This window comes from Chrysoperla carnea, chromosome 4, assembly GCF_905475395.1.
Source record: "Chrysoperla carnea chromosome 4, inChrCarn1.1, whole genome shotgun sequence".
Lineage (NCBI taxonomy): Eukaryota > Metazoa > Arthropoda > Insecta > Neuroptera > Chrysopidae > Chrysoperla > Chrysoperla carnea.
The window spans coordinates 247,729-256,598 of NC_058340.1; positions in this window are offsets into that span (position 1 = coordinate 247,729).

Genomic DNA, 8,870 nt, shown 5'->3' on the forward strand with positions numbered 1-8,870 from the left:
TGCACTTTTCGTTAAATTTTTGCCGATATTTTGGAAACTGAGCATCGAATCGTCAAATGAACACGATTTTCGTATTTTCCAGGTTGAAATTAGTCTAGAAAATGATTTTTATCCAAATCGGAGCGAATCTGTTGACTCGATTTTTTTAATTTTCTGAGGCCGACCCCCCCTTTGAAAAAATTCGAAAAATCGAAAGTAATTTTATGTCTCCAATTTCGCCCGAACTTTGTATAACAGGTAATTTTGAGCCAAAAAATACAAAAATCATATTCATTTGATGATTCGATTATTAGTTTTTGAGAAAATTGCACTTTTCGTTAAATTTTTGCCGATATTTTGGAAACTGAGCATCGAATCGTCAAATGAACACGATTTTCGTATTTTCCAGGTTGAAATTAGTCTAGAAAATGATTTTTATCCAAATCGGAGCGAATCTGTTGACTCGATTTTTTTAATTTTCTGAGGCCGACCCCCCCTTTGAAAAAATTCGAAAAATCGAAAGTAATTTTATGTCTCCAATTTCGCCCGAACTTTGTATAACAGGTAATTTTGAGCCAAAAAATACAAAAATCATATTCATTTGATGATTCGATTATTAGTTTTTGAGAAAATTGCACTTTTCGTTAAATTTTTGCCGATATTTTGGAAACTGAGCATCGAATCGTCAAATGAACACGATTTTCGTATTTTCCAGGTTGAAATTAGTCTAGAAAATGATTTTTATCCAAATCGGAGCGAATCTGTTGACTCGATTTTTTTAATTTTCTGAGGCCGACCCCCCCTTTGAAAAAATTCGAAAAATCGAAAGTAATTTTATGCCTCCAATTTCGCCCGAACTTTGTATAACAGGTAATTTTGAGCCAAAAAATACAAAAATCATATTCATTTGATGATTCGATTATTAGTTTTTGAGAAAATTGCACTTTTCGTTAAATTTTTGCCGATATTTTGGAAACTGAGCATCGAATCGTCAAATGAACACGATTTTCGTATTTTCCAGGTTGAAATTAGTCTAGAAAATGATTTTTATCCAAATCGGAGCGAATCTGTTGACTCGATTTTTTTAATTTTCTGAGGCCGACCCCCCCTTTGAAAAAATTCGAAAAATCGAAAGTAATTTTATGCCTCCAATTTCGCCCGAACTTTGTATAACAGGTAATTTTGAGCCAAAAAATACAAAAATCATATTCATTTGATGATTCGATTATTAGTTTTTGAGAAAATTGCACTTTTCGTTAAATTTTTGCCGATATTTTGGAAACTGAGCATCGAATCGTCAAATGAACACGATTTTCGTATTTTCCAGGTTGAAATTAGTCTAGAAAATGATTTTTATCCAAATCGGAGCGAATCTGTTGACTCGATTTTTTTAATTTTCTGAGGCCGACCCCCCCTTTGAAAAAATTCGAAAAATCGAAAGTAATTTTATGCCTCCAATTTCGCCCGAACTTTGTATAACAGGTAATTTTGAGCCAAAAAATACAAAAATCATATTCATTTGATGATTCGATTATTAGTTTTTGAGAAAATTGCACTTTTCGTTAAATTTTTGCCGATATTTTGGAAACTGAGCATCGAATCGTCAAATGAACACGATTTTCGTATTTTCCAGGTTGAAATTAGTCTAGAAAATGATTTTTATCCAAATCGGAGCGAATCTGTTGACTCGATTTTTTTAATTTTCTGAGGCCGACCCCCCCTTTGAAAAAATTCGAAAAATCGAAAGTAATTTTATGCCTCCAATTTCGCCCGAACTTTGTATAACAGGTAATTTTGAGCCAAAAAATAAAAAAATCATATTCATTTGATGATTCGATTATTAGTTTTTGAGAAAATTGCACTTTTCGTTAAATTTTTGCCGATATTTTGGAAACTGAGCATCGAATCGTCAAATGAACACGATTTTCGTATTTTCCAGGTTGAAATTAGTCTAGAAAATGATTTTTATCCAAATCGGAGCGAATCTGTTGACTCGATTTTTTTAATTTTCTGAGGCCGATCCCCCCTTTGAAAAAATTCGAAAAATCGAAAGTAATTTTATGCCTCCAATTTCGCCCGAACTTTGTATAACAGGTAATTTTGAGCCAAAAAATACAAAAATCATATTCATTTGATGATTCGATTATTAGTTTTTGAGAAAATTGCACTTTTCGTTAAATTTTTGCCGATATTTTGGAAACTGAGCATCGAATCGTCAAATGAACACGATTTTCGTATTTTCCAGGTTGAAATTAGTCTAGAAAATGATTTTTATCCAAATCGGAGCGAATCTGTTGACTCGATTTTTTTAATTTTCTGAGGCCGACCCCCCCTTTGAAAAAATTCGAAAAATCGAAAGTAATTTTATGCCTCCAATTTCGCCCGAACTTTGTATAACAGGTAATTTTGAGCCAAAAAATACAAAAATCATATTCATTTGATGATTCGATTATTAGTTTTTGAGAAAATTGCACTTTTCGTTAAATTTTTGCCGATATTTTGGAAACTGAGCATCGAATCGTCAAATGAACACGATTTTCGTATTTTCCAGGTTGAAATTAGTCTAGAAAATGATTTTTATCCAAATCGGAGCGAATCTGTTGACTCGATTTTTTTAATTTTCTGAGGCCGACCCCCCCTTTGAAAAAATTCGAAAAATCGAAAGTAATTTTATGCCTCCAATTTCGCCCGAACTTTGTATAACAGGTAATTTTGAGCCAAAAAATACAAAAATCATATTCATTTGATGATTCGATTATTAGTTTTTGAGAAAATTGCACTTTTCGTTAAATTTTTGCCGATATTTTGGAAACTGAGCATCGAATCGTCAAATGAACACGATTTTCGTATTTTCCAGGTTGAAATTAGTCTAGAAAATGATTTTTATCCAAATCGGAGCGAATCTGTTGACTCGATTTTTTTAATTTTCTGAGGCCGACCCCCCCTTTGAAAAAATTCGAAAAATCGAAAGTAATTTTATGCCTCCAATTTCGCCCGAACTTTGTATAACAGGTAATTTTGAGCCAAAAAATACAAAAATCATATTCATTTGATGATTCGATTATTAGTTTTTGAGAAAATTGCACTTTTCGTTAAATTTTTGCCGATATTTTGGAAACTGAGCATCGAATCGTCAAATGAACACGATTTTCGTATTTTCCAGGTTGAAATTAGTCTAGAAAATGATTTTTATCCAAATCGGAGCGAATCTGTTGACTCGATTTTTTTAATTTTCTGAGGCCGACCCCCCCTTTGAAAAAATTCGAAAAATCGAAAGTAATTTTATGCCTCCAATTTCGCCCGAACTTTGTATAACAGGTAATTTTGAGCCAAAAAATACAAAAATCATATTCATTTGATGATTCGATTATTAGTTTTTGAGAAAATTGCACTTTTCGTTAAATTTTTGCCGATATTTTGGAAACTGAGCATCGAATCGTCAAATGAACACGATTTTCGTATTTTCCAGGTTGAAATTAGTCTAGAAAATGATTTTTATCCAAATCGGAGCGAATCTGTTGACTCGATTTTTTTAATTTTCTGAGGCCGACCCCCCCTTTGAAAAAATTCGAAAAATCGAAAGTAATTTTATGCCTCCAATTTCGCCCGAACTTTGTATAACAGGTAATTTTGAGCCAAAAAATACAAAAATCATATTCATTTGATGATTCGATTATTAGTTTTTGAGAAAATTGCACTTTTCGTTAAATTTTTGCCGATATTTTGGAAACTGAGCATCGAATCGTCAAATGAACACGATTTTCGTATTTTCCAGGTTGAAATTAGTCTAGAAAATGATTTTTATCCAAATCGGAGCGAATCTGTTGACTCGATTTTTTTAATTTTCTGAGGCCGACCCCCCCTTTGAAAAAATTCGAAAAATCGAAAGTAATTTTATGCCTCCAATTTCGCCCGAACTTTGTATAACAGGTAATTTTGAGCCAAAAAATACAAAAATCATATTCATTTGATGATTCGATTATTAGTTTTTGAGAAAATTGCACTTTTCGTTAAATTTTTGCCGATATTTTGGAAACTGAGCATCGAATCGTCAAATGAACACGATTTTCGTATTTTCCAGGTTGAAATTAGTCTAGAAAATGATTTTTATCCAAATCGGAGCGAATCTGTTGACTCGATTTTTTTAATTTTCTGAGGCCGACCCCCCCTTTGAAAAAATTCGAAAAATCGAAAGTAATTTTATGTCTCCAATTTCGCCCGAACTTTGTATAACAGGTAATTTTGAGCCAAAAAATACAAAAATCATATTCATTTGATGATTCGATTATTAGTTTTTGAGAAAATTGCACTTTTCGTTAAATTTTTGCCGATATTTTGGAAACTGAGCATCGAATCGTCAAATGAACACGATTTTCGTATTTTCCAGGTTGAAATTAGTCTAGAAAATGATTTTTATCCAAATCGGAGCGAATCTGTTGACTCGATTTTTTTAATTTTCTGAGGCCGACCCCCCCTTTGAAAAAATTCGAAAAATCGAAAGTAATTTTATGTCTCCAATTTCGCCCGAACTTTGTATAACAGGTAATTTTGAGCCAAAAAATACAAAAATCATATTCATTTGATGATTCGATTATTAGTTTTTGAGAAAATTGCACTTTTCGTTAAATTTTTGCCGATATTTTGGAAACTGAGCATCGAATCGTCAAATGAACACGATTTTCGTATTTTCCAGGTTGAAATTAGTCTAGAAAATGATTTTTATCCAAATCGGAGCGAATCTGTTGACTCGATTTTTTTAATTTTCTGAGGCCGACCCCCCCTTTGAAAAAATTCGAAAAATCGAAAGTAATTTTATGTCTCCAATTTCGCCCGAACTTTGTATAACAGGTAATTTTGAGCCAAAAAATACAAAAATCATATTCATTTGATGATTCGATTATTAGTTTTTGAGAAAATTGCACTTTTCGTTAAATTTTTGCCGATATTTTGGAAACTGAGCATCGAATCGTCAAATGAACACGATTTTCGTATTTTCCAGGTTGAAATTAGTCTAGAAAATGATTTTTATCCAAATCGGAGCGAATCTGTTGACTCGATTTTTTTAATTTTCTGAGGCCGACCCCCCCTTTGAAAAAATTCGAAAAATCGAAAGTAATTTTATGCCTCCAATTTCGCCCGAACTTTGTATAACAGGTAATTTTGAGCCAAAAAATACAAAAATCATATTCATTTGATGATTCGATTATTAGTTTTTGAGAAAATTGCACTTTTCGTTAAATTTTTGCCGATATTTTGGAAACTGAGCATCGAATCGTCAAATGAACACGATTTTCGTATTTTCCAGGTTGAAATTAGTCTAGAAAATGATTTTTATCCAAATCGGAGCGAATCTGTTGACTCGATTTTTTTAATTTTCTGAGGCCGACCCCCCCTTTGAAAAAATTCGAAAAATCGAAAGTAATTTTATGCCTCCAATTTCGCCCGAACTTTGTATAACAGGTAATTTTGAGCCAAAAAATACAAAAATCATATTCATTTGATGATTCGATTATTAGTTTTTGAGAAAATTGCACTTTTCGTTAAATTTTTGCCGATATTTTGGAAACTGAGCATCGAATCGTCAAATGAACACGATTTTCGTATTTTCCAGGTTGAAATTAGTCTAGAAAATGATTTTTATCCAAATCGGAGCGAATCTGTTGACTCGATTTTTTTAATTTTCTGAGGCCGACCCCCCCTTTGAAAAAATTCGAAAAATCGAAAGTAATTTTATGCCTCCAATTTCGCCCGAACTTTGTATAAAAGGTAATTTTGAGCCAAAAAATAAAAAAATCATATTCATTTGATGATTCGATTATTAGTTTTTGAGAAAATTGCACTTTTCGTTAAATTTTTGCCGATATTTTGGAAACTGAGCATCGAATCGTCAAATGAACACGATTTTCGTATTTTCCAGGTTGAAATTAGTCTAGAAAATGATTTTTATCCAAATCGGAGCGAATCTGTTGACTCGATTTTTTTAATTTTCTGAGGCCGACCCCCCCTTTGAAAAAATTCGAAAAATCGAAAGTAATTTTATGCCTCCAATTTCGCCCGAACTTTGTATAACAGGTAATTTTGAGCCAAAAAATACAAAAATCATATTCATTTGATGATTCGATTATTAGTTTTTGAGAAAATTGCACTTTTCGTTAAATTTTTGCCGATATTTTGGAAACTGAGCATCGAATCGTCAAATGAACACGATTTTCGTATTTTCCAGGTTGAAATTAGTCTAGAAAATGATTTTTATCCAAATCGGAGCGAATCTGTTGACTCGATTTTTTTAATTTTCTGAGGCCGACCCCCCCTTTGAAAAAATTCGAAAAATCGAAAGTAATTTTATGCCTCCAATTTCGCCCGAACTTTGTATAACAGGTAATTTTGAGCCAAAAAATACAAAAATCATATTCATTTGATGATTCGATTATTAGTTTTTGAGAAAATTGCACTTTTCGTTAAATTTTTGCCGATATTTTGGAAACTGAGCATCGAATCGTCAAATGAACACGATTTTCGTATTTTCCAGGTTGAAATTAGTCTAGAAAATGATTTTTATCCAAATCGGAGCGAATCTGTTGACTCGATTTTTTTAATTTTCTGAGGCCGACCCCCCCTTTGAAAAAATTCGAAAAATCGAAAGTAATTTTATGCCTCCAATTTCGCCCGAACTTTGTATAACAGGTAATTTTGAGCCAAAAAATACAAAAATCATATTCATTTGATGATTCGATTATTAGTTTTTGAGAAAATTGCACTTTTCGTTAAATTTTTGCCGATATTTTGGAAACTGAGCATCGAATCGTCAAATGAACACGATTTTCGTATTTTCCAGGTTGAAATTAGTCTAGAAAATGATTTTTATCCAAATCGGAGCGAATCTGTTGACTCGATTTTTTTAATTTTCTGAGGCCGACCCCCCCTTTGAAAAAATTCGAAAAATCGAAAGTAATTTTATGCCTCCAATTTCGCCCGAACTTTGTATAACAGGTAATTTTGAGCCAAAAAATACAAAAATCATATTCATTTGATGATTCGATTATTAGTTTTTGAGAAAATTGCACTTTTCGTTAAATTTTTGCCGATATTTTGGAAACTGAGCATCGAATCGTCAAATGAACACGATTTTCGTATTTTCCAGGTTGAAATTAGTCTAGAAAATGATTTTTATCCAAATCGGAGCGAATCTGTTGACTCGATTTTTTTAATTTTCTGAGGCCGACCCCCCCTTTGAAAAAATTCGAAAAATCGAAAGTAATTTTATGCCTCCAATTTCGCCCGAACTTTGTATAACAGGTAATTTTGAGCCAAAAAATACAAAAATCATATTCATTTGATGATTCGATTATTAGTTTTTGAGAAAATTGCACTTTTCGTTAAATTTTTGCCGATATTTTGGAAACTGAGCATCGAATCGTCAAATGAACACGATTTTCGTATTTTCCAGGTTGAAATTAGTCTAGAAAATGATTTTTATCCAAATCGGAGCGAATCTGTTGACTCGATTTTTTTAATTTTCTGAGGCCGACCCCCCCTTTGAAAAAATTCGAAAAATCGAAAGTAATTTTATGCCTCCAATTTCGCCCGAACTTTGTATAACAGGTAATTTTGAGCCAAAAAATAAAAAAATCATATTCATTTGATGATTCGATTATTAGTTTTTGAGAAAATTGCACTTTTCGTTAAATTTTTGCCGATATTTTGGAAACTGAGCATCGAATCGTCAAATGAATATGATTTTTGTATTTTCCAGGTTGAAATTAGTCTAGAAAATGATTTTTATCCAAATCGGAGCGAATCTGTTGACTCGATTTTTTTAATTTTCTGAGGCCGACCCCCCCTTTGAAAAAATTCGAAAAATCGAAAGTAATTTTATGCCTCCAATTTCGCCCGAACTTTGTATAACAGGTAATTTTGAGCCAAAAAATACAAAAATCATATTCATTTGATGATTCGATTATTAGTTTTTGAGAAAATTGCACTTTTCGTTAAATTTTTGCCGATATTTTGGAAACTGAGCATCGAATCGTCAAATGAACACGATTTTCGTATTTTCCAGGTTGAAATTAGTCTAGAAAATGATTTTTATCCAAATCGGAGCGAATCTGTTGACTCGATTTTTTTAATTTTCTGAGGCCGACCCCCCCTTTGAAAAAATTCGAAAAATCGAAAGTAATTTTATGCCTCCAATTTCGCCCGAACTTTGTATAACAGGTAATTTTGAGCCAAAAAATACAAAAATCATATTCATTTGATGATTCGATTATTAGTTTTTGAGAAAATTGCACTTTTCGTTAAATTTTTGCCGATATTTTGGAAACTGAGCATCGAATCGTCAAATGAACACGATTTTCGTATTTTCCAGGTTGAAATTAGTCTAGAAAATGATTTTTATCCAAATCGGAGCGAATCTGTTGACTCGATTTTTTTAATTTTCTGAGGCCGACCCCCCCTTTGAAAAAATTCGAAAAATCGAAAGTAATTTTATGCCTCCAATTTCGCCCGAACTTTGTATAACAGGTAATTTTGAGCCAAAAAATACAAAAATCATATTCATTTGATGATTCGATTATTAGTTTTTGAGAAAATTGCACTTTTCGTTAAATTTTTGCCGATATTTTGGAAACTGAGCATCGAATCGTCAAATGAACACGATTTTCGTATTTTCCAGGTTGAAATTAGTCTAGAAAATGATTTTTATCCAAATCGGAGCGAATCTGTTGACTCGATTTTTTTAATTTTCTGAGGCCGACCCCCCCTTTGAAAAAATTCGAAAAATCGAAAGTAATTTTATGCCTCCAATTTCGCCCGAACTTTGTATAACAGGTAATTTTGAGCCAAAAAATACAAAAATCATATTCATTTGATGATTCGATTATTAGTTTTTGAGA